At 39.4% G+C, this 25,849-nt stretch overlaps 1 protein-coding gene across 1 annotated transcript in view; it reads left to right on the top strand.

Moving 5' to 3' along the window:
• DCDC1 (doublecortin domain containing 1) overlaps positions 1–25,849 on the top strand; it is a gene marked incomplete at its 3' end in the record, with an annotated part of 313,690 nt that overhangs the window by 222,770 nt on the left and 65,071 nt on the right. The window lies entirely within an intron of this gene.

Raw genomic sequence — 25,849 nt, 5'->3', positions numbered from 1 at the left:
ACCCAGAGTCAAGTCCACGCCCACCCATGCACGCCTTGAAATCCTGCGAGACCCAGACCTGGCTGGCCCCACCCCATTGGGCAAGATCCAGACCCGGCCAGCCCCATCCCCATCAACCCCTGCCAGGCGCGGGGAGCAGCCTCAGGTCCCCTGTCAAGCCCTGTCAGGTGAGGGGTGCAGTCTCAGGTCCCCCGGCGCATGCCAGGTGGGGGGGCACAGCCTCAAGTCCCTCAGGGCACCTTTAGGTCCCCCAGCCCAACACCAGAGTTGGGGGCATGCCTTGAAGTCCCCCAGCAAAGCCCCGCTGGGCAGTGGGTACAACCTGAGGCCCCCTGTCAAGCCCCGCTGGGTGGGGTGCATGGCCTGAGGTCCCCCAGCCCAACAGCAGGGTGGGGGTCATGCCTTGAAGTTCCCTGTCAAGCCCCACCAGGCAGGGGGCGCACCCTGAGGTCCCCTGTCAAGCCCCGCCGGGTGGGGGCATGACTTGAGGTCCCCCATCAAGCCCTGTTGGCTGGGGGGTGCGGCCTCAGGTCCCCTGGCCTAGTATGGGGGGGGGTGGCATGACCCCGAGATCCCTCCTCCCAGTGCTGGGGTGGGAGGTGCGGCCTGAGGTGCCCAGTCAAGCCCCGCTGGGCGGGGGTACAGCCTCAGGACCCCCCCACCCCAGCCTGGTGCCACACAAACTCAGGTCTCTGCTGATGGCTCATTACGGCTCATTATGGGAACCCACCTCCGCTGTGGGCACAGCCATCTTGTGTTATGGGAACTCTGCCTCTGCTGAGGGCACAGCCATCTTGTGACGGTGTGAGGGTCAATTTGCATATTCCCTCTTTATTATATAGGATAATTTAGTTACGCTTTGAAAGGAATCATTTTAATTCACAGTCATTGACAATTCAAGCATTAGCAACATTATGTCTATATTGGATAAAAATATTATTTTTCCTCCAAATTATACTATTTGAGGAGAAATTTTTATCTTATGTTCTTTCTATATCCATTAATGTGTAAGAATAAGTCACTAGGTAGCCTCTAAAATAACCTTAGCCTATATTCTAGCATGAGTTTACATCTGGGAAACTACTTTCCACCTAACTGTCACCTAATATATCTTAGGAAAGGCTCATACATTGATCCTATTTTCCTCAATGAAATAAAGACTTCTCATGACTTGAATTTTTTATTTTGAAACAACACTCACTGAACATAGAGCACTTATGTGGTAGTAACGAAGAACCTGGAAATTCATTCGAATCCAGGGGAGTAGCTACAGCATCCAAATCGAACTGTTGCTAATGCTTTAATATCTCCAGAGGCGAACCAAGCTTATAAAATCTTGCTAACCACCTTGCATGGAGCTGTCACCTTCAATGTACCTTTGATACCCTCGCTTTTTGTTAAAGGGGACGATGGGAAACAGAAAGTGTATCATTTCATTCACAGGGACCCTGTCTGGAAGTGCGGCTGTGATATGATTTCTGTCAGAAACGATCTGCCTGATATTTCTCCGCCTTTGCCTGGCAACACAGAGTGGCCTGTCCGTTTGCCATCCCTGGGTGCTGGGATGTGCTGCCTTGTCAAACAGCATTTGTCTTCACTCACTACCTGCTTGTTGCGTGGAGCCCAGCCTCACCGCGGTGGCAGAGAAAGCCTCAGGCTGCTCAGCATCTGTCTCTCCATGTAATTAACTGCAGGCCAGGATGGGGAGCAGGACAGAGATTTTGTGCTGTGACAGAGTAATGTGTCCGGACAGGAGTTTCTAAGCAGGGAAAGGATTGGTTAGTGTTTCTGTTCTAACAATAGGACACATTTTTTCCCCCTCAGAATGTTCTAAGGCAAAGGGACCATTTGCTTCCAAAGGAAACTTTGGAAAACTCAGGTGCCTTAAATGCTCTTTCAAAAAACCTTTCCTTGACAATTGTAGCATCAAAATAATGATAGTAATAAATTGTAGATCATTGAATAAAGTAAGAATCTTGAGTCAATACTGACATAAATGGATGAATAAATAAACAAAAGATGAAGAGTGGCTCTTACTAAGCATAGAATACCAAGTAATAAATGTTGAAGGAATGATGGACTTGGAAAAATCACTATTTCACCTCTGTCCTGTCATAATTGATCTGAGCAAAAATCACGCATGACTGAGGTCCCCAGTCAAGCCCCGCTAATACTAGTGGATGAAAGTTTGATGGGAATCAGGATGTGTATCGTCTCAAATTGTGTCCTCACATGTTACATGTATTTTACATGTACATAATTTAATCTGGGTAAAGGATATAGGGGAGCCTTTTATTTTCTTTTTGTAACTTTTCTGTAAATTTGAAACTATATCAAATTAAATAAGTACCAAAAAATAGTATTCACTTGTACTCTCCTGTTTTCTTGCAACGTAATTGGAGCATGGCTCAGGCTTGGCTCTTTGTAACATGGTTTTAGCAAAAATGCACTGTGCTACCCAGAGCTTCACTCACCAGCTGCCAGCAAAGCTTCATTAATGTAACGTGTCTCACAATCAAAACCTGCTCTCTCTTGGGAAAAGAGTGACATTCTGAATCCTTGCCTTTCACGGACACCCACTTAGGGACTTGCAGTCCGTAAGGGTTTCTAAGTGGAATGGGAGTATCTGCATGTGTGGTTCCCTGACACATTGCATAGTACCCTTTGACTTTACAGAAAAGGGCCCTGAAATTTAGAAAATGAATGCTTGCAATTCTTCCTATGTCATTCTTAATAAGCTTGCTTTCAGTAACTGGAGGGCAAAGAATCCTCCTCTTCTAAGACCTTATTATGTAGCCACAGCAAGCCCCACTAATTGCTCACATAAGAAAAAGAGGCTAAATATTATAATAAAGACTGCAAACAGCATTGAGGACAATTATACTCTTTCCTAGCTATTTTTGGTAGTCCTTTAACATAGAGCATTATGATTCTTGAATGAATGGATTTATAATTTAACTTAAAAAAATGGAATTAAGCAACTCATTGTGTGTCTGAAGGAGCAGACATTGCTTCTAACTTGCTTCTTCATGCAGCAATGCCCTTGGTGTTGCCCTTGCAGGTCACAATGGGCCTGACCACTTCTTCAGAGCTGGGACAGACCATACCTCTTATTTGGAGCCACCACCTTTGAATTATCTTTTCTTTGTGGTTGGTGACTGTATAGTAGATTAACTTCCCTCCCAAGGGGAAAATGAGTCAAGTCTCAAACATCAGTCCCTTTACAATTCGAGCTAGATCACCAATACTATGAGATGATCTCTGGGGTGCTCCCGAGATGTCTGGTAATTATTTGATTTGTTGACATTGGTATTTTTAGTATAGGTTTTACATTGAAAAATACTTTGAGTTTTATGTCTCCTTAGAAATATAAGTTCTCCTCACTCCATCTTTTTCTTTTTTGTTGCTTTATGATAGAAGAGGTCTCTAAGAGCCATATTGTCCAAACTCATTATTTCAAGGACTAAGAAACTCCTATTTTAAGAAATGAGGATTGGGCTTTAGGAATCCCCATGTTGCCTGGGGTCATCCTTATGGATGGGACTGGAATTTGGACCAAAGGCTTCAGGTTCCCAGGCTAGTGTTATGTTCACATGTTGCCACTCTCACAGCAGCCACAAATCTGTTCAATGTCTTGTAAATTCTTTGAAAACAAAAGCATAGTGATTTTTAAGTGGAGTATCTAAAGAAGTTAAATTATGCATAATTTCATAACCTGGGACCTTCTGAATAGTGGTTAAGTATTTTGTAGAATGTTCCTCAGTTGGGATTTGTCTGAGGTTTCTTATGATTAAAGTTATACATTTGGGGGAAAATATAAAAGAAGTGATCTGCCCTTTTTATTGTTTTACATCAGGTGTTTATGATAACATATTACGTATTACTGGTAATGTTAACCTTGATACCGTGGTTAAGATGGTGTCTGCCAGATTTCTCTACTGTAAAGTTAATCATTAGTCATTTTCCTTTCTCATATCTATTTGTTAGAAACAAATTGTTCAGCCCACACTCCAGGGGAAGAGAATTAAGCTCCACCTCTTGGAGGGAGGAGTATTAAAAAAATTGTAGAGCCCTGGCCCGCTTGGCTCAGTGGATAGAGCGTCAGCCTGTGGACTGAAGGGTCCCAGGTTCAGTTCTGGCCAAGGGCACATGCCTGGGTTGCTGCTCGATCCCCAGTGGGGGGGTGTGCAGGAGGCAGCCGATCAATGATTCTCTCCCATCATTGATGTTTCTATCTCTCTCTCCTTCTCTCTTCCTCTCTGAAATCAATAAAGAAATGTATTTTTTTAAAAAAGAAAAAAATTGTACAGATAGTTAAGATACCACAATAATTAACAAATGTTTGAGGAGAGGTACCCTTGAGCTATGCAATTATGAAGTTTGTTTTTTCTCACTAATTTAGTATTTATCAGTGGATCTTGCCTCCATTGCATATTGCTGCGATGTTTAAATGGTGATATTTTATTTCACTTATTTTTTCTATATTTATGCATTAGAATTACTTTGTAAGGAAGATTAACCAATTCTTTCCCCATATATTTATTTATTCAACTTTTTAATTATATCCATATGGGATCATGGATATTTCTTTTATTAATTGGGTGGTAACCCAACACTATCATTGATTTTTGCTCCAATTATTTAGCCATTGGGAGCTCTTTCAGTTCGGTTCCTGTGTCCTAACTTCAACAGTTTGAGTCTGAGAAGTGAGGCTGGTTTCCATCTTTGGCTGGGCTGCCTCACTGGGTCTGGGTTCAGAGGATTCTTTGGGGGTCAGATCTTCCACTCAGATGAAGGGAGATTACCTGTTGAATAGCTGTTGGTTTAGCTTCAGTCATTATCTGCTGACCACAAAGGGTTAACTTTCAGCCAGACTGACTCCATTCCAGGGCCTCCTTTCTCCCGAAAGTAACATTCAGGATTGTAAGTTTAACATACGGATACATTTTTAGTAGAAGAAAATAGAGCATTTCTTTTTATATGACTTGATGCTCCACCTTTTATAGTTAACATATATGCATAAGAATATTATAGAAATACGTGTAATTTTATTAATGTCGTTCTTATGATACCTAAGAGAGAGCACTTTATATTGTACTTTATTTATTTTTATAGTATTTCTTTCTTAGAAAACTAGAGGCAGGGAGCAGATCCCTCTTATCTTTGTTCTCCCAACAATATGCAGGCGGTCTACAGCACATAGTGGGTGCCAAGCAATGCTTGTTGAATGACCCCTAACTGCCCTCCCCTGCTGGCCTGGTCACCCCTAACTGTCCCTCCTCTTGTTTATCCTTATCTTCCATTTTCAGTAAGTTTAATTTTTTTCCAAAGAATATTATATAAACCTGCTTTTTCTCTTGATCTAATGTGTTTGCCATGTATATTTGAGAGAACACAATTTTCCCATCTTACTTAGAAAAACAAATCCTTCTTAAATAAACCTTTTTTTGGTGTCACGCATACCAGACACCCCCAAGGTATATATTTTTCCAAGCTGGAGAGGACAAGGTAAATGAGGAGAGAGAAAGAGGAGGAGCTCAGGTGTGCAGGTTGGGACATGGGCTTATCTGGGTTTAGAGTGACAGCAGAACCAGCAGCATGGTGGGCCCCAGGTGAGCACCTCATCTAAAGCTTCCTGGTCCGGGCCATCCTGACCCAGCTGCCACTGAACTTTCCTTCGCGTTATTGAGGAGCCTCACTGATGTTCACCACTGATGCCAATCAGACTTTAGAATCAGACATTGAGAATCTTGACTTTTTGCTTATTGAGAGTGCCCACCCACACCCAGTGACCTTGCCTTGGTCCCCTGTCTCTGTGTTGGTCCTTCTCTGCAGTGCGCTCACTGCCAGGTGTCACGCCTCCCTCCTTTTTAAGGCATCCCTCTCTGGCCACTGCCCTGTCTGCCCTGAAGGTCCTGGGCTGGAGCACCTGCTGCTTCAGGCCAGCCTCCCCCTGGTTAGCAGGGATGTCCCTCGGTCCTCCCTCAGCCAGCCCCGTGTCAGCTGCCTCACTCCCTGGCAGCACCGACTTTTATGCCAGCAATATTCTCACATCAGCTTCTCTTTGTAAGTTTCTCTTAAATGTGCCTGTGTTATCCTAGGAAACTTCCTGCCCCAGAATTCTTTTGGAATGGCATAATTTCAAGTCTACTAGCCTGGAAAATGTCACAAGAATGGGAAGTTCTCACCTATGTTAACTTGCTCAAACACAAGTTTGCTTCACTGCACTGGTGTGATTAGCATCAGTGAAACTGTGCTATGTCTTCACTAAATAACTCTTCAAACACAAGGCCACCGTGTAAATAGCTTAATACAGTTAATAAGAAGCAAATCAGCATAGAATTGAATACAACAATACATGTGCTTTATTATTAGTGAAACCCAATGTCTGAGTTAGCCCGAGTTAGAAATAAAGTCATTGTGCAAATGGCCACACATCGTGGCCAATGGCCACACCTGCTAGCCAGAGAGCCTTAGTTCTTATACCTCCTCCTCCCTGATTATTCCTGAGCATCACCACGGTTTCACATACACTTATGGACAATCCTTTTGTCTCTCCTATGTTTTGGCTGTAGCTTTCCTGTTGAGGGCATAGCCCCGTAAGGAGGAGCTTACCTGTACAACAGGTGCTTTCGTTACAACACAGCTTCCTTGCTCCTGGGAGCATCTTCCAGTGCATCTCAACACGGCAAATACCTCAAGATGCCAAAAGTGCTGTGCCCCCTTCAGTTCTTGGAAAGCATATATTTAAAGGCCATCTTACAGGAGTAAGAATAATTGTATCTGTGTCTCTCTTACGGTACCTAAGCACCTTGCATTGCATACATATTTTCAACTGCATACATAGGTTCTGCCGTGGTGACACCTCAGCTCTGGGCTGCACTTTTATCACTTAAATTTTGAGAAAAAAAAACCACTAGTGGTACCTTGTGTTTTTGAAACATCTCTTCAGAAAACATCTGCATTCTATCATCAGTTTCTTTCTTGCCAGATGTTGGGATTGGCTGGAGTAGGGACACATCATCCTTCAATTTTGCATTTCAAGTGCCTTGGGCTCAGGAATGTGCTTCCACATGCACCCACACAACCGGTCACTCCCTGCCTCCAAACAAAGACTCACGTCTGCCCTGACCTCCTCTTCACCCATCCACATCAGCTTTTGGAAACCTGAGCGGCTTCTAGCCCATCATTTCATAAAAGCATTCATGGACTGGTTTTATTTTTGACATCTCATTTTTTTAAAAAAAGGTACTTAAGAAATACCTTATGTGTGTAATGTTTTTTAATTGGATGCTTTATCCGGGACTTTATGAATACATTCTTGAATTGATTTGTGCAGAAATAACATATTCCACCTGGCAGTGCCCTCTTAGGCCTAGGAAGCACACACATAGAGCACCAAAAAGAGCAGAACCCACTTAGATGACCTTTCAATGGACTTATTTTGGTAATTTTGATGTGATGTTGGTGCATTTCTGTGTATTACAGAGTGAGGACAAAGAAGACATTCTCAGGTTCATTTTCAGAATTCCCCAAGGTAGCAGGGCTCTCAGATGGAATTTGGGAGTAGAGAGTGGTCTGTGTTTGTTTAGATTGTCTTGTTTCCTCAGGAATATAAGTGATCTTGATTCTGGAAGAGTTCTTTCCTCGTATTAAACTAAATATTGAAAACATAGGCCTTCTAATGGCCACTTCTCTGTTCTTATATAGTCTTTCAAAGCATTTGACACATGTAACTGCTTCCTACTTATGAAACACTTTCTTCTCTTGATTTCTCTCCTCACTGGACATTCCTCTTCAATCTCTTTTGCTGCCTGCTCTTTTTGTTTGTTGTTTTGTTTTAACTCTCAGTATCTAGTACTCCAGAGCTCTGTCCTTCGACTTTTTCTCTTCTACCTCTAAACTCTGGGATGATCTCATCTGCTCCTGTGGCTTAAAATGCCATCAAAATTCCAGTGATTTCCAAATCCATAGCTCCAACTTTTGCAGACTCACAGATCCAAGTTCATATCCATGTGGAGGTGTGACTAGACTCTCAAACTGTATGTATCCCAGGTAGAATGTTTCTTTTTCTTTTTCAGACTTGCTCCTCTTCCAGACACCTCCAGCTAGCCTTATCCTCAAGCTTAATATTGGGACATCTCACTTTTTTGCATCTTTAGCCCTATCCCAACCTTAATTTCTCCTCAAACTTAACTGATGAATCTGTTCATTTATTTCCATGTGTAGATCCTGAATCTGTCCATTTATTTTGACTTCTGTTAAACTCTAGTCCCGCCGCCATCATCTGTTCTATCACAGATGATTCTTAACTGCTGTTTCTGCTCCCGTGTTTGCTCCCCTACTGTCCATCCTCTATCAGCAGCCAGTTATTATTTTTAAATAAAAACCAGATCATGTCATTCTCGTCCTGAACACTATCCATCATGTGTAGAATAAAATCTCAGCTTCTTACCTTGGCTTGCCAAACCCTACATGGTCTGGCTCCTGCCCATCTCTACAACTTCATCTCCTATGACTACTGCTGTCCCCATTCCACTCCACTTTAGCCTCCTACCTCTCTTTCTGTTCCTGGAACATGCTAAGCTTTTTTCCTTCTAATGCCTTTGTGCCAGCTGTTCCTCTGGCCCCAAATACTCTTCCCACGAGCTTCACCTGGCTCTTTCTTTCTTGTCATACACACCTCAGCTTAACTGTGGCCTCTTAAGAGAAGTCTTCTCTGATAACCTCACATAAGTTAATCACACAGTCACTCTCTATCATGTTCACATATTTTAATTCTCTGCATAACACCATTTTCAGATCATCTTTATTTGTTGGTTATAAGCTCCACAATAGAGTACATTTATCTGTCTCATTCATGGCTTCCTCCACATGCCCAGAACAATTCCTGGCATTGTAAATGCTCACATGGTATCCTTTAAAAGTGTGCCACTGAGCCATACCGGCCAGGCTCCTATCCATTTTAAATAAATAAATAATTTACTTTTGGATTTTTTCCATAAATGTTGATTTTCCATGTCCTCACTCTCCTTTTTTTTTTTTTTTTTTTTTGATGGGAGCATTGTGGCTTAGTGTAAAGGATGTAGTCTTTGGAGTCAGATGATCATGGGTTTAAAACAGTCTTGTCACTTATCTGACCTCTGGAAAGTCTCGTCATTTATCTGAACCTCATCTTCCCCATCCCACCTTGTTAGTACCTTGAACATTTTAATGACAATGAAGTGAGGTGATACACATATTTCATCTCTTTTAGTGTGCTGTGCTTCTGCACAGGTGTGTACATGTGTTTAAAGTCATTGGACTAAGCATTTAAAAATTGTACATTACTCTATGTAAGTTACATTGCAATGAAATAAACTGGCATAAAGCCTGGCCATGTGACTCATTGGTTGAGCATCAACCTATGAACCAAGAGGTCATGGTTCCCTTCCTGGTCAGGGCACATGCCCAGCTTGTGGACTCAATCCCCAGTAGGGGGCATGCAGGAGGCAGCTGATTGATAATTTGATGACATTTCTCTCTCATTGATGTTTCTATTTCTCTATCCCTCTCCCTTTCTCACTCTCTCTAAAAATCAAGAAAAACATTTTATTAAAAAAACTGGCATATATAGGTATGCCATAAATGGAGAAAAAAAATAAACCCACATATTCCAATGTTTTACTAGGACTACTGGTATCTTATTTGTATAATAAAAAGTACAGATAATCATTCTGGGGAGTTTTTACAGGTATTTTGATTTTTAACATTCAGAAATTGAGATGAATGCATTCTCCTGGGAGTGCTCACATTTGAGAGCCTGTCATGCTGAACTTTTCTAATTTCAGGATCTCCTAGAGTTCCTTACCCTGAGATCTGTAAGATCACAGTTATTGCCAAGATGGGATGTGACTGTGTCCTATGCTGAAGTTTTGAAGCGAAATCCAGTAATTGGGCTTTTCATTTAAACTAGGGAGTCAGTGGTGTCCCTTTGCTTGGGATGATCACCAAGGAATGACAGTTCAGATGGAAGGAGGGGTCATTGCTGTGATTTTGCCCAGGGTTAAATGTGCGGGCTGTGAAGCCCACCAGGAGCCCTGGATTCCCCCTCCCTTTAGGATCAGCTTTATTTCTTTCCTATGTTTAGGAGCTGTCATCCCTGAAGGTTTTCTACTTTCCTGTCCCTTGTCCCATTGCCCCTAAATGTACTCGATGGACACATGTGGAAGCAGTTCCCCCTGGCATTTGAGAGGTGTCAGTTTACTTCTGTGAGGGACAGGCTCATGTTCACATTACACTGGCGACTATCCTGACCTTTAAAAATGCAGCTGCATGGCTGCCCGCTGACCTGCTTTCAGCCAAACAACTGCTGCTTAGTCAGGGGCGGAGTTTGTAAGCCCATGGGGGCTGAGTTGCCCACCTTTGTTTGAGAATACGAAATGTCCAGTTTAGGAACTACATGAATTGCTCCCACTTTTGATTGAATCACAGCAGATGACTTTCTGTGCTGGCTGGTCTAAAAATGACTCACCTGAAGACCAGGCTAGATGGCTATATACGTGCATCAAGACTTGTCCAGATTTGTTGTTCATAAATTGCCCACCAGCCCAAAATTAAGTGACTTTTTTTTGTTAGAGAAACACCTGTTTTTTTCCCCAGGTTATTTTTGATATGAGACAGTGAGAATATAAACAGGAATCTTTTGTGTGTGAATATGGTGTTGAATGGCATATTTTTGTTGGTGAGGGAGAGAGGACGCCCATGACACAGTTTCACACACACACATAAACACACACACTCACACACACACACACTCACACTCACACAGAGCTGTCTCACATGGAGTGGCTGTAACTATGGATTTAGATATCTTTATTTCTGTCTTTGTGAAATAAACTCTAAAAACCATGGAATAAACTCCATTTATTTTTGCTCCTTTTACCTCCTCACCTGCACGCTGCACAGTAATTTAGCTCCCCAGGAGAGCTGTTAAGATTCTAATCTTGTTCCTGTCCAGCACTTTTCTCACAGCAGTAAGGAAAGGACTGGCATTCCTCCATGATTGTATATAAAGGAGAACCCCTTCTTGGAAATAAGAGCATTGTTTATGTTGAAATTCCCTTAGCTTAGCTGAACCTTCGATGATTATATCACCCATTCAGATAACCAGATTTTTACCCCCTGTGGTCTGTTTCCATTCTCAGAGAATTGTCAACAATTTATTTCTGCTCTGTCGATTATTTTCATGAGAGAGAGAGAGAGAGAGAGAGAGAGAGAGAGAGAGAGAGAGATATCTGGGAAGATTTTGATAACTGAGTCATGTATATAAAACTCTAAGCACACTTTTAAAAGATACCATGTGAGGAGGAAAAAGCTTTTCTTAAAAAATAGCAAATTGAACTTAGTTATTGCTGAGGTGGCATTTGTAAGCTGTGACTATTTATTTATATAACTGTATGGTTAGCTTGATTCCAGATATCATGGAAAACATCTGTATTTGTAGTTTATAAATCTAAAGAATATTATTTGAAAAAATCCAATATGATTTGTATAATTTCTCCTGGATCCCAAATGCAAACTAAAGAATCCTATTATTTTAGTGGAAGCTTGGTGAATTTAGAAATAAATCCTATAAATTTAAAAGTGTTGTGTCAATTTTATGTAACATAATGCTGGTAGTACAAACCTCTTACCCATAAACTAAGATTGCCATTTAATTCTGTGACATTTTGTTTTCCCTGTATATTTCATCAGTCACTTTCATCCAGAAGCAATAGAAAGTTGGCAAAGACATGTAACGGTCAGTAGATTTTGTTTAATGGGAAACACTTCTGATTATAGGTTTAGAAATTGGGGAAATGTTGCTTCAGACGCTGTCATTTCCTTTGCTGGATGTGTACAAAGAACAGAGAATATCCAAAGCAAAGGTGATTCTTTTTTATTTTGCTAAGTTCCATGTTTATGGCAGTGTACAAAATGCACAAAAAAGGCATTTTTTTAATCTACTCCAGTTATATTAGAGAAGTTTATGCCCCGCTCTTAGCATTTTCCAACACAGCTGTAGAGTAGTTTAAAGCCTATTTTTAAAATAAGTGATGCTCAATTTGTCTTTGATGATCCGAATGATTCAGGTGAGATGGGAGCACTGTCGGGCCCTTATTTGCATAAAAATTAATCACATAAAAATGTAAATTGATAAAATTTTGCCTGGCTTTTCCCCCTATTTGAGAACCAAGGATGGCTCCCAGAAGCAATCATCTCAGTATGGGGCCGCATTGGATGCTGTACAAATGATCACATTTGTGTTGAATACTCACTCATTTAAATGTCAGCACGGATGGGGCGGTAACATCAGTAGAAAAAATGAAAAATACACAGCAGCTGAAGACGATCAAATCCGTGGGCACTCTTTAGAGATATATGATCTAATGTGAAAAAATTGCAGATTAATTATCCTTTTTGCAAAATGGTAATTGTTTTAGTATCACACCAGAAAAAAAAATCTGCAATTTATTTGGAATCAAACATAAACCAGTAATGTGAAATACGTCATTACATCATTGTGTTTACTAGAAGCCTGCAATTAAATCCTAAGGCTCCTTCAGTCTTAAAGCTGCATAAAATGAAACAAAAGAATGTTGCTATTAATTTTCAAACAAATGTTTATCTTTCAAAGCAGTTTGATTTGTATGAAAACGGAGGTAATGTTATAAAGTTTAGTGAATATGTGTGCTAACTTAATTTCATTGTGAGGCTGACACTTCTAATAATATATTCACAGATCCCACTGACACTGCAATGTTAAAATTTGAAGGTGTTTGTTCAGTGGTATGTAACTTTAACTCCCCTTTGAAAGAGTTGTAAAGTGTCTTTTTAACAAAAGATGCTTTAAGAAAAACAACAGCAGTGCTCATAATGGGGAGAATAGAAACTATCTGTGAGACCCCTAAATGGAAATTCTTTGGACTGCCTTTAACATGCACGAGTTGACACCCATGTCATTTATGTGAATGTTTGAGATTAAGAAATTATGTTTAGCTATTTTAAGGAAAATAACAAAACTTTCTTAAATAAAAACAGATATAAGTGATGTCATTTTCATTCTAAAAGATGGGTGAAAGGCATTATTAATGACTGCCTAGTTATAATAATCTAGTTATTATTATTATTATAATTTATACGATCCACCCATTTATCTTCGTTTCCGGGTAGCTGTCCTTGACCTGTGTTCCAGCTGCTTTGGTGTTCCCAGGGTGCGGTGTGCGTGCAGCATTCTAGCACAGACTGAGGTTAGGTCTTTCTATTATTCTACAACTTTAGCATAGATTTTAAATGATTGAAACATTGAACACACGTCTTTACTAGCCAGGGAAGACAAAGTTAAAACACAGCCTTTCCACCTGCTGACTTACAAAACTCACTGAATGAATGTTACATTAATCCCAATCGATTGTGGCAGCACACTAAAAATATTTTGAGATGGTTGAAATCTACTGTTATTACCAGAGTTGCTTTGTAGTTAGCTTAGAGAACAGCATTTAAAACTTAAATTGAACAACACTTGGAAACCGTGCCTGTTTTTGAGAGTAAATATAATTTGGCATACAGTAAGAATAGCTAACAGTATGAGTCACACACCATGTCATTTAACAATAACATAATATTTAATGCTAGAAGTCAGCCTTCCAGAATGCTATGAGCTGGATACTACTCTGTTCCTTTACAAATAATGACATGACTGATCTTTTAACCAATCTGCAAAGTAGGTATCTCATAATCCCAAGAGTGACATGCCCAAGGTCACCCAGCTGGTCTGAGGCGAAGCCAAGACTGGATCCCACGGACGTGGCAGCAGACGGCTTGCTTTCAACCACTCTGCTCTGCTGGCAAATGCCTGGTGAGCACTCTGGGTGCCATTTGAGTAAATGCTTTATTTTTTGTGAATTTAAAATTTTCTTTTTATAATTGAAGTTTGAATCTCTTTTGATTTCAAGTGAACATGTGTTGAGTGACACACTTTAAAATTTCATTTGATTGAGAACTTTACTTAAAAATTTACACTTTATTTTATTTTTAGAAGAAGTTTAAGAACTACCTTTTAGGCCACTTTAAGATCTCTCATGAAGAGTCACATTTGTCTGGACAATGTTGTTACTGTTGAGGTGGATCATTTCAGACACTGGAAGAGGTCCTTGTCCAACTTGACAGAATTGGCTGTTATCAGAATCTCTGGGAAAACCCTTGTGCCCCCATTCATTTCTTTGCCTGGTATAGTTCATTAATTCAGGTATGGGCATTGTTTTCATTCAGTTATCTACCCATGCATCTATCCATGCATCCATCCATCCATCCTTCCATCTATCTGTCTATCTGTTTGTACAACCAAACCTCCTCTAAAGTTTGAAGTGTTGGGATAAAAGCACAAATGCCCATGTATATCTACCTTCCTTTCACAGCCCCAGCTGTATCCAGCATTGCAACGGGCATCCAAAATGCATAGATTGCCACACCAGTCTCTGTGTCCAATCTCTGCCCCATCCCTGACAGAGCTGTCCCTTGGCCAACTTTCAGTAGGAGGGGCTGCACACTAGCAGCATGATTTGCAATTAGGATAGAGATGGGGCAGAGGCTGGACACAGAGGCCGGAAACAAGTTTGGGACTGTTTAGCTAGGGAATCCTCAGGTCTCAGAGAATTGCCTATAAATAGGATGGAGGCACATGGATTCCAGGTGGATACTTCCCCATGGCCCCCTGGACTCCTCGTCCACTGAGTAAGGCTGGAAGAAGGCAAAAGCAAGGCCCAGGGCAGGGCCCCTGATTGCCCTGTTCTATGGTTGGTACTGCATTTTACAACAGTGCAGGCCCCGGGCCAGATGTTGTTCTAGGCACTGCAGATGCACTGCAACAAAACAGATAAAATCCCCATGAAACTTACAGTCTAGTGAAATAGACCCATTTCTTATAAACTAAATTTTCTACTACCCACAGTCTCACCCTGTGACAAATCAAGGATTGCTCACATGTGTTTTTATTAAGATTTTCTTTTGTATAAGGTACTGCATTAGAAGGAAAGAAATAAAGGACCATTTTGAGAGGCTCAGAGACTATCTCTTGATTCTTGATTCTCAGAGAAAACTCTCTTCTTTATGTGTAAATACAGAAAGAGGATCATCTTACATCCTGATTTAAACTGTTTATTCAACAAATATTATTGATAAACTTTCTGATAAACTTGAACTGAATTGTTAAAATTACTATACAAACACAGATCCATTTCTGGGCATTCAAGGTCCTTAATGTCTAAAAGGATGTTTTCCTGTGTGGACTGTATGAGTCATTGAGCTGTAGAGATCTGAGTTTTCTACAAGCTCTTCCAGAGGGACTTATCTTCATTGAGAAATAAAAGATTAAATAAAGTAGCCCATAAATTCCTCTCAGATTCCAAAGAAAAATCGTGTAGATCTGAAGGCTGGTGAGGAAAGTGTTCCCTGCCAACCACTGATCACAGTGATGAGAAATAAAACATTAAAAAGCAGTTGGTGAGATGCATTGGACCTTCCCTTGGTGTGCGCTGACTCAGGATTTTACCACACTTAACAAACAGTTCAAAAGTCCAAGATTTGTACAACTTTCCATCAGTTATTTGAGTATATCTGGGTGGGTCAGCTGACCCTGCTAAGAAATATCTACCAGATTTTAACACTTCCACTATGGTCCAGTTTGGAAGGTAATTTGACATTAAAGCCCTCAGGGTCAGGTGCTTCTCCAGTGACTTGCAAGGTGCTGAGAGCCTGGGCCCAGAGCATAGAGGCCACGCACTGGTCTTGCAGCAAACACAGTGACGGGGTTGGGAAGGAAGGGGAGATGAGAGGGAATAGGAGGAAAAGGAGATCATCAATTGAGTTTATATATAGCATTGCCCCACAGGGATCCTTTAACACAATTTTATTCGGGGATCTAATATTTAAACTTTTGCTACTTAGAAACATACTACGCTGTGAAAGTGAAGAGTCTTGTTGGAAGGCATTTTATGGGTGATTAATATTTTACTTGTAAAGTGGTCAAATATAGACCAATTTAGGAAATTGAAGCCACTTATATGGCAGATATGTTCCTAATCCACTGGCTTCTTAAATCATTCTTTAAAATTTTCAACAAGATTCTCTTGCTTTTCTTCAACTCATGAAGTATTCTCTCCTGTAGAGTCAGCTCAAATTGTCTCCCATTGCTCTCCCCCTACTCTCAGCTTCTGTCAATCTATCTGCCTTTCAGATCTTATTAGTTTCTCTCATACAGTCTTGCCGTGCTGAGCTGCTGGGCACTTCAAATGTGGATAGTGTGACTGAGGAATACTTCTTTTTTCTTAAATTTTAGCTCATTCAAATTTACATTTAAAGAGCCCATGTGGCTAATCACTACCTTATTGGATAGCAAAGCTATGTTGTACCATATTTCATTGTGTATATCCTGTCTTTCTGTCCAAAGGAATGCCAGGCATTACATTTTTATAATTCTTTGTTTTTTAATATATTTTATTGATTTTTTACAGAGAGAGGAAGAGAGAGGGATAGAGAGTTAGAAACATCGATGAGAGAGAAACATCAATCAGCTGCCTCTTGCACACCCCCTACTGGGGATGTGCCTGCAACCAAGGTACATTACCTTGACTGGAATCAAACCTGGGACCTTTCAGTCCACAGGCCGACGCTCTATCCACTGAGCCAAACTGGTTTCGGCTATAATTATTTTTTAAGTCCCCACAAAACTTGGCACAGTGTTGTGTACATATAGTATTTGTAGGAACTTGATTACGCTAGTATTTTAAAAGATCATGATGAATGAATTACCTGCAAATATAGAGTTGGGAACTCTAATTTGGGGGTCTTCAAACTCTGAACCTATCCCACTAAGTTTTACTCTCCTGTGTATACAGGAAATATTATGCAGTATCTCCTCTGTCTCTTATGTTTTAGAATCTGTGCTGAACTCTGGGGATATAACCCTGTGTAGAGTGGTTATGATCCCTGTCTTCACAAACCTTGAAGGGGAATAGAAAACTAAACATATTAAGTGTTGGTTACATATTAAGTGTTGCTGTTGAAAGAGTCCATTACAGAAGCATTGAATCCAGTCAGGTCTGAGAAGGTCTTACTAAGTCTTTTTTTTTATTATTATTATTTCAACAATAAAGACAATTTTTTTCTCTCTTTATTGATTAAGGTATTACATATGTGTCCTTATCCCCCCCATTAGCCGCCCATCTCCCCCACTCATGCCCTTCCCCGCCCTCCCCGGTATTTGTGTCCATTTGTTAGGCTTATATGCATGCATACAAGTCCTTTGATTGATCTCTCCCCCTTACCATCTCACTCATTTGTGGAATATAATGAATAACTTACTAAGTCTTTAGATCCATGTCAGAATAGGTAGATCACCTACACATGGCTGCCCACATAACTCTTAGAGAATTCATTTTTATTTTGGTCACTTCTCAAATCAGAGTTAAGTAACTTTATAGCCCAAACAATAATATCGCCTAATGAAATTTTTATGAAAAAACATTCCAATCAACACCACCCCTTTAGAAAACAATATGTCAATAGGCATAGTAAATTTTAAATGTTAATGTTCTTTGACTTAGAATTACATTTCTAAATTTCTAGCCTAAGGAAGTACAGTTGACCCTTGAACAACATGGTTTTGAATTGTGCAGACCCCCTTACACATGTTTTTTCAATAAATACAGTCAGATTTTAATATCTGCAGGTTTCACATCCATGGATTTAACCACTGCTGGTTGAAAATATTATTTTCACATTCGTAACCTTGGAATCCTGGCACAGAGCAGCATCATGTGAAAATGTGTCAGATGGTGCTTCCCAAGACTGACTTTAGGCAAAAGATCCTTGTTGGCCCAGCCAGTGTTGCGGCAGTGGTTGCCCATTAACCAAGAGGTCACTGGTTCAATTCCTGGTCAGGGCACATGCCTGGGTTGCAGGCTCGATCCTCAGTGGGGAGCATGCAGGAGGCAGCCAGTCAATGATTCTCTCTCATCATTTATGTTTCTATCCCTCTCTCTTCCTCTCTAAAATCAATAAAAGTTAAAAAGATCCTTGTTACAATTGATTACATTTGTTGACTTCTATTGATATTTATTCTTTTTCTAGTGTTCTCATACCTTCTAATTTCTTTTCTCAAGATCATTGCTCTTATCCTTTCATTTGGATCTTCTACTGTTTTCTTTTCCTCTAGTTTGCTTGTTGTGTGTTTTTCCTCAACTCTTTCCCAGGATCTTTTTTTGAGGGGTTGGGGGGTGCATAACTAAAATGTGACTCACAGTAGACAAACTATAGACCTTAAAAGCTGTTTGGAGAAATATTACAAAGGCATCATTTGCTTCCTCATGGCTGCCAATCTCCTTGGACCTGTCCTAACTGGTGATATAGTGATGACTAAAGTCCATTCCATCTTTCCCTGGGAACCCACAACACCATCTTAGACCAGGCAGGTGAGGTCCATCTTTTTAATGCCAGTATTTCTGAAGAGCGACTTATGGACTCTAAGACATTTATTGAAGAAGTCAGAGAAGGTAACCGTTGGACAAGCCAGTGGTGACTATCAAAGGAAGGAAAAAAGCAGGACAGGAATTAATGAAAGCAGCAATGAGAATCAGGAAAGAGATGAATTATCAATGGTGGCAGAAACTTATGAAAGTTCCTCAGAGGTAAAGAACAGAGGAAGCAGTAAAAGACTCAGAGGAAGCACAGAAAAACATAAAAGACTGGAGCAATGGAGATGACCAAGATGATACTAGAAAGCATGTGGGTTAAGCTGCTGTGACAAACCCTCCAAACCTTTATGCTTATGCAGAAGCTCATTCCTCTCTGCATGATGGGTTTAGATAAAGTGAGGCTATGGAGCTGGTAGGCAGCTCTGCCATTCTTATGTGGCTTCCACCTATGGGTCTAAAGTGGCTGTTCCAGCTCTTGGCATATTCCAGCCAGTGGGATGGAGAAAAAGGACCAGGGGGCACATGTCCAATTGCTTTAAGGATAAGGTCTGAGTCGCATCCACTCACAGCTCATTTGGCTGGAACTTTGATACATGGCTACACCTAACTGCAAGGAAGTCTTATCTTTAGCTCTATAGCCAGGTGCCCATCTAAAAATCTATTGCTACTGAAGGAGGTGAGAAGTGACTTGGGGGATAGCTATTTCTTCCTGCTGTGGATAAATAGAGCCAACCAAGAACTTTAAATGGTGAGGCACTTGACTATGAGCAAAAGAGTTGGCTTGATATAACTGAGACTGGGAAATGAAAGACTATAGGTGTGAACCACTTTCTCTTTTAGCTAGAACTCTGTGTCTTTAAGAAACATATATTTTGGAATTATTATATAATGCCAAAGATTGTATTCTTCTTCATCTCTTGAAATGGCACCTCTCTTCTTCCCTTTCATCATTCCAAATTTTTTATTCTCCGTGAATAGAAAATTCATGCATCCTTTAAGAAGTCTCCCCTCAACAGTTTCATTTCATAATAAAAAGCTCATATTATTTTCATTCTGCTAGTTCTACCTGTTATAACTCTTACTGAATGTGCCATTTTCCCCATTACATGTTGTCTTGTCTTGTTTTCAAATACTTTCCCAGGTATATAATTTTTTGCTTCTTCCTAAAATTTTTCTGAGGGGAAAAGCCCTCTCTAACTTCGTTTGAATTTCTTGTGGTACCTCACATAGTGCTGGGGGCAGAGAGCAGTTGCTCAATACATGGTTATTCATTTGCCTTGTTTGCAAAAAAATTGATACAGAAACTTTAGGTAGTGGATCCCCCAAAGATCTGAGATACCAAACGAATCAGGCCCTATCTGTTTAGTGATAAACAGAACTCTAATATCTCATGGGGTTCGACCATAAGAAGTACTGCTGAAGGTAGTTTTTTTTATTTTTTATTTACAAAGCTTGCACTTGATGGAGATTTTACTGTAGTTGCAAAGAGAGCTTTGCTTTTAGACAAGTATGAAACTCTACGAGAGATAATGATAGGTTTTTAATGCTGAATATAGATTACGTCTACATATCCAGAATCTAAATAATCAGGAAGCTCAACCAACTAGAAAAACAGCAAAATAGAGCAGGTCAAAGACTTATTTTAAAAAGCAAACTTGCAAGAGATGACAGGTTTGACTTTATATCCATCTGTGTGTCCATTTATTTTTTTAGACCAAATACATACATGTAGCTGGCAATTACCATTAATGTACTATAGGTTTCCATCATATTTCATAATCTTCTAAAAAATAACTTTGAATTATATTAAAAGGCTTAATTAATGATCTTCAATTGAGAGGGATAAAATATAAAATTATGGAAATTATTATGAAATAAGAATTGTTTTCAGTGTAATTATTGAATGATTTCCCATTTTCAGAAATTCTCAATTATGGAACATGAAAACATGATCAGAGAGTCCTCCCTTTCAGCCTTTAGTTGCCACTAAAAGTCAGGCTCAGTCCTCACCAGGTACCCCAACTGGATGGAGCGTCATCCCAATACACCAAGGTTGCGAGTTCAATCCCAGTTGAAGCATATTCAGAAGCAACCAATGAATGCATGAATAAGTGAACAACAAATTGATCTCTCTCTGTCTCTCTTTCTAAAAATAAATTTAAAAAAATCCAGACTCTGTCTTAAATAATTTGCTAGTTATCAAAATAATGTCAAGAGATGGGCAAGTGGGAAAATATAAGACAGAAGAACAAATTGCAAGTGTATTTAGTGTGTACAAAATATCCCAGGAATAAAAATATCCCAGGAATAAGACTATTTGATATGCAAAAGGTACTTGATCTTTGTGAATTTGTAAAGGCTTGTAAAGGAATAACACTGCAGTCTTCAGTGCCTTGTTTCTGTAAGGGTAAAGTTATTTAACAACAAATTTATTTAACAATAAATCATTTTTTTAAGGAACAGCCTTTTTATTTATTTTTTATTTACTAATTTGAGAGAGAGAGAGAGAGGAGGGGGGCAGAGAGAGAAAGAAACATCCATTTGTTGTTCCACTTATTTATGCATTCATTGGTTGATTGTTGTATGTGCCATGACCAGGGATCAAACCTATAACCTCGGTGTATCAGGATGATGCTCTAACCAACTGAGCCACCTGGCGAGGGCAAAGGTTTAAATCTTAAAAATAATTATTTACATAAAATATTACACTTATTTTTTTTATATTCAGTGTAATTTGCAAAATAAATGTAACCTAACACATTTCATACAGTGGTGTACTATTGGTAAAAGAGTAGAGAGTGATACCTGATGGATCCCGGGTTCCAGCTATGTAGCTAATATTTTAACCCTTCTATAATGTATAAGATTAGCTTGTGTGTGTAGTTCCTGATTTGGACTAGACCTTTAGAAAGCTTAAAAACAGTTCAAATCCATGGGAACTCCTTGGGCTATTATTAAATCCCACTGAAGTAGATAGTTTTCATATTATTGTTATTTTTATAATTGGCCCATTCCTTTCTCTATCATTTTCTTTTCTTTTAAGAGATGAAATACTTAAAGTTAGTCTTGGAAACTGATTTCTATCAAAATAAATATATGTATTATTGCTCTGTATGAATAATGTGTTTTCACTGTTTCTGAGGAACCATATAATTTTAAATTAATTATAGATGAATTCTAAGTGGTCTAACCTTGTGGCTTAGAAAGACAGAAAGAAAAATGAAAGAAAGAAAGGAGGGAGGAGGGAGGGAGGATGGAAGGAGGGAGAGAGAGGGAAGGAAGGAAGGAAGGAAGGAAGGAAGGAAGGAAGGAAGGAAGGAAGGAAAGGAAAGTAACCAGTTAAATAAATAGGTCATAGTGTAAAGAAAAAAGAGTTTCTTTGACAGCTGTGGGATGTGAATCTAATTTCTACATGCATGTTAGACACTGCTGATTTAAGTTAGAATTTGGCAGAATATTTATAATTTATTATATCAGACCTAAATTATATATTGTATTATACTTTAATACTGTGTTTATTACATTGTTGAAAACAATGTAATTATGACCTCCTGATATACTATGTAAAAAGACGATCTCTCTTCCACTGGGACATGTTTAGATTTCTTTTTATTTTACTATTTATTTCTAAGTCTGCAAAATAACACTTTTCTGTCACAGTGCATGCAGTCTCGCACAATTTCTCACAGTCTGCCGAAAGTTCCATCGAAGGCACTGGACTCCAAAAAACGCGATCTAAAGTGTTTTGTTTCCCATCCATTTCTTTATAAGATTAATTGAACAGAGCACTCTAGTGAATCCGTGACTCCATTAATCAGACTGAAATTGACATGAGCAATTCCGGACTTAGTTTTTGAGGGAGAACGTCAGCCAAAATATTGAAGAATTATCTTAAATTTTTTAGCTTTTAGGTTTAGATATATCTAGGAGGATATTTTTAATTTTATACTCTTTTCCATGGGGGTAGATACTCATGAAGTATCATAAATAGGACGTTACCATTAATGGTAAAGCAGGGTTTATAAAGACATGATTTTAAATAAATAAACTTGCTTTTGGACCTTATTTGACTCCCAAGTAGGTCCTTCTAAAACATGAAATATTTTGTTTTATAAGATGTTTCTATTAAAAATATCATTTGTTAAACAGTACCATTTTCCACACTGAAGAGAAGAATGGAAAATATTAAATAGAAGTTCTCAAGGGGTAAGCATTGCACGAATCACTGTCTCCACCTAGTGCTGGCTTTCAGGAATTAAGATTTCCAGAGTCCTTACTGATCTGTAAAGTCCTAATTTATGTTATGCACATGTACAGTCATTATAGCTGGGTCTGCTGGTGCCATTACAGTTAAGGGTCTGTCAGCTCTTCATTTATAAAACAGAATATTAAGAGGTCTATTGCTTTTACATAAAAGCTCATGCTGTGCTGGAACTCTGCAGTCTAATGGCCTTTGCTCTATGTGAGTGTTTATTAACAGTGCAAGTTGAACTTGACCCATTCCTTTTAAAGACACCCTGATGGGTGGAAGTTTACACAGGCACTGCCACCAGAAGGATGAGTCTTTTCATCAACAGCCTGTCCTTTGCCTTACAGTAATCTCTCTTTATGCATCAGACCAATAGACATCCACAAACTCAATTGATGTGGCAGACTTATGATATTTCAGACCCTCTGGCACACAAGAGGAGACTAATAATGGTGTCTATTCATGTGGGAGAAAACCAGGACACTGGTTTCAAAGAAGTCAAGAAAGTATTTTAAGAAAGAGGGGATGATCACACTGCTGTTAGTTCAGTCTGGAGAAATGACCTTTGATGTTGGTAATGTGAAAACCTGATGACTCAGTTTCACGGAGTTTCAGAGATGAAAATCTAACTCAAATTGGTTTATGGGGAAAAGGGAGGGAAAGGAAAGGAGAAGAGTCTTTAAAAAAATTTACTGTAAAGCGACACAAAGAAATAAGGCAATAACTGGAGGTAGAGGTGGGGTATAGAGAAAAGGTTTTTGTTTGGTTGTTTGTTTTTAAGATATAAAGCTATCAGACATTATACAGATGAAGAGTAGGAAATTTAATACTTCTAAATGAGAGAGGACATGGATCAAGGCACAAGCAGAAGTGTTGGCCTTAGTCAGAGCACAGATAGCTTTGCAGTCCTAAGAGTCAGATTCTATGTTGTTAAAGAGCAGGTCTTTCCTGCCATCACCACCTCTTGGTGTACAGGCCCCCAGAATTTTCAGCAAGTTTATGGGAAACCTGGGCCCTTGAACATGAGTTTGAACACTGAAGGTGGTTCTGATGAGGCTGAGCTAACTCAGAGAACTTTTCAGGCCCATCATGTAGGGAATTGTGGGTGATGGACTGCTCCTGTATTCTCATTCACTGCTCAGTGATTTATTACATTAATAAATGTCCATCATTTTAGGTCTGTACTGTAGTGATTATTGTCTTCACATAATGTTAAATTTTATTGGCTAACATTGATTCAGAGATTTTACATCTTTAATTTTAAATAAGATTGCTGTGCTACTTCTTAAATTACCAGTAACTGGCTTTATGGTGAAGCCTATCTCCCCACTCATGAAATGAATTAGCTGGGTTTTTGTATTTTTATGGTCTAGAATATTTTATATAGCATGAAAATAATCTGTTTCATGACCTATAAAGTTATATGAGCAAGAACATGTTTTCTGTTTTATATTTAAAACCTATGAGGTGTTTTTTTAAATATTCATTTATCAAAGATTAGCTCAATTTTTCTATTTGGTTTGTATTATATATTTTTCATCTAAATTTATATGCAAAAGATTTGCTATTTTATTTATTTCAACAACATTTCTGTATCAGTTTTCTGCTATCCTATTTTCTAAATGATTTATTTCTATTTAAATATTATTTCCTTTCATCTCTTCGATGGGATAATTATATAGATTTAAAATAAATCCAAGTAAAGGTTTTATTATTTTCCCTTCTCTAGTTCTTAATAAATAAGCATTTAACATTATGAATTAACCCTTGACTATAATTCTAGATGTATCTTTTAAGTTTTCATGACTGTTATTTTTGTTGCTTCTAAATAGGTATTGATGATTGTGATTTTTTTTCCCTATCTGATTTAATAGTATTTTTGGAGGGAGAATGTGTTTTTAAAATTATCTGGTGATTAAAATTTGTACTTTTCTTTACATCTAATTTTATTCTATCCCTAGAAGCCTGGTGCATGAAATTCATGCACGGGGAGAGTGGGGGTTTCCCCCTCCACCCAGCCTGCACCCTCTCCAATCCGGAACCCCTCAGATGTCCAACTGCAGGTTTAGGCCCAATCCTGGGGATCGGGCCTAAACCGGCAGTCGGACATCCCTCTCACAATCCTAGACCGCTGGCTCCTAATCACTCACCTGCCTGCCTGTCTGGTCACCCCTAACTGCCCCCCACTTCTGACCAGGTTGCCACCAACTGCCCCCTCCCTGCCAGCCTGGTTGCTCCTAACTACCTCCCCCCCACCAGTCTGGTCACCCCTTACTGCCTCCCCTGCCGGCCTAGTTGCCCCTCATTGCCCCCCCTGCCAGCCTAATCACCCCCAACTGCCCTCCCTGCCGGCCTGGTCACCCCCAACTACACCCCCCGCCAGCCTGGTCACCCCTAACTGCTTCCCCTGCCAGCCTGGTCACATTTTACTGCCCCTCCTGTCAGCCTGGTCACCCCCAACTGCCCCCCTCTGCCAGCCTGGTCACCCCTAACTGCCCCCCCGCCAACCTGTTCGTAAGCAGCCATCTTCTGAGGGCATGATGGTCAATTTGCATATTACCTCTTTATTATATAGGATTTGCTACAAAGAGTGGCTTATTCAATTTTCATTTTAAAACTGTATTAAAATAGACTTCGTTAGTGGCAAATATTACAAGTATTCTAAGAATTGTTAAGAAAGACATATTTTCTTTTATAGGCTATAATATATGTAAAAATAGTTATACATTCATTAGTTATAACAATCAGATATTTTATATCCTTATTCGTCACTTTAAAAATATTTGCCTAGTAGATTATAATATGTTGTCTATGTTGGTTTCTCTTTGAATGTCTAAAAAGTTTTGCTTGATTTTTTCTATGTTAGTATTGTTATTTATGACATAGTTATTATAAAATGACTTTGTTATTCTATCTAATTTGCCTTTGTCTCAAATTTCACCATCAATTATGACTGCCAATTTTTCCTGATTTTTAAACATTTATTTTTTTATTTTAATATTACTTTTATTTGTGTCTCTTGTACATAGTAAACTATCAGATTTGGGTCTTTTATTGTTTACTTAGTTCATAATAGTACTCAATAAATATTTTGAAGTGATAGTTA

Source organism: Eptesicus fuscus, chromosome 13, assembly GCF_027574615.1.
Source record: "Eptesicus fuscus isolate TK198812 chromosome 13, DD_ASM_mEF_20220401, whole genome shotgun sequence".
Lineage (NCBI taxonomy): Eukaryota > Metazoa > Chordata > Mammalia > Chiroptera > Vespertilionidae > Eptesicus > Eptesicus fuscus.
The sequence above is the reverse complement of the archived record's forward strand: the minus strand, read 5'-3'. Positions and strand labels throughout refer to the sequence as shown.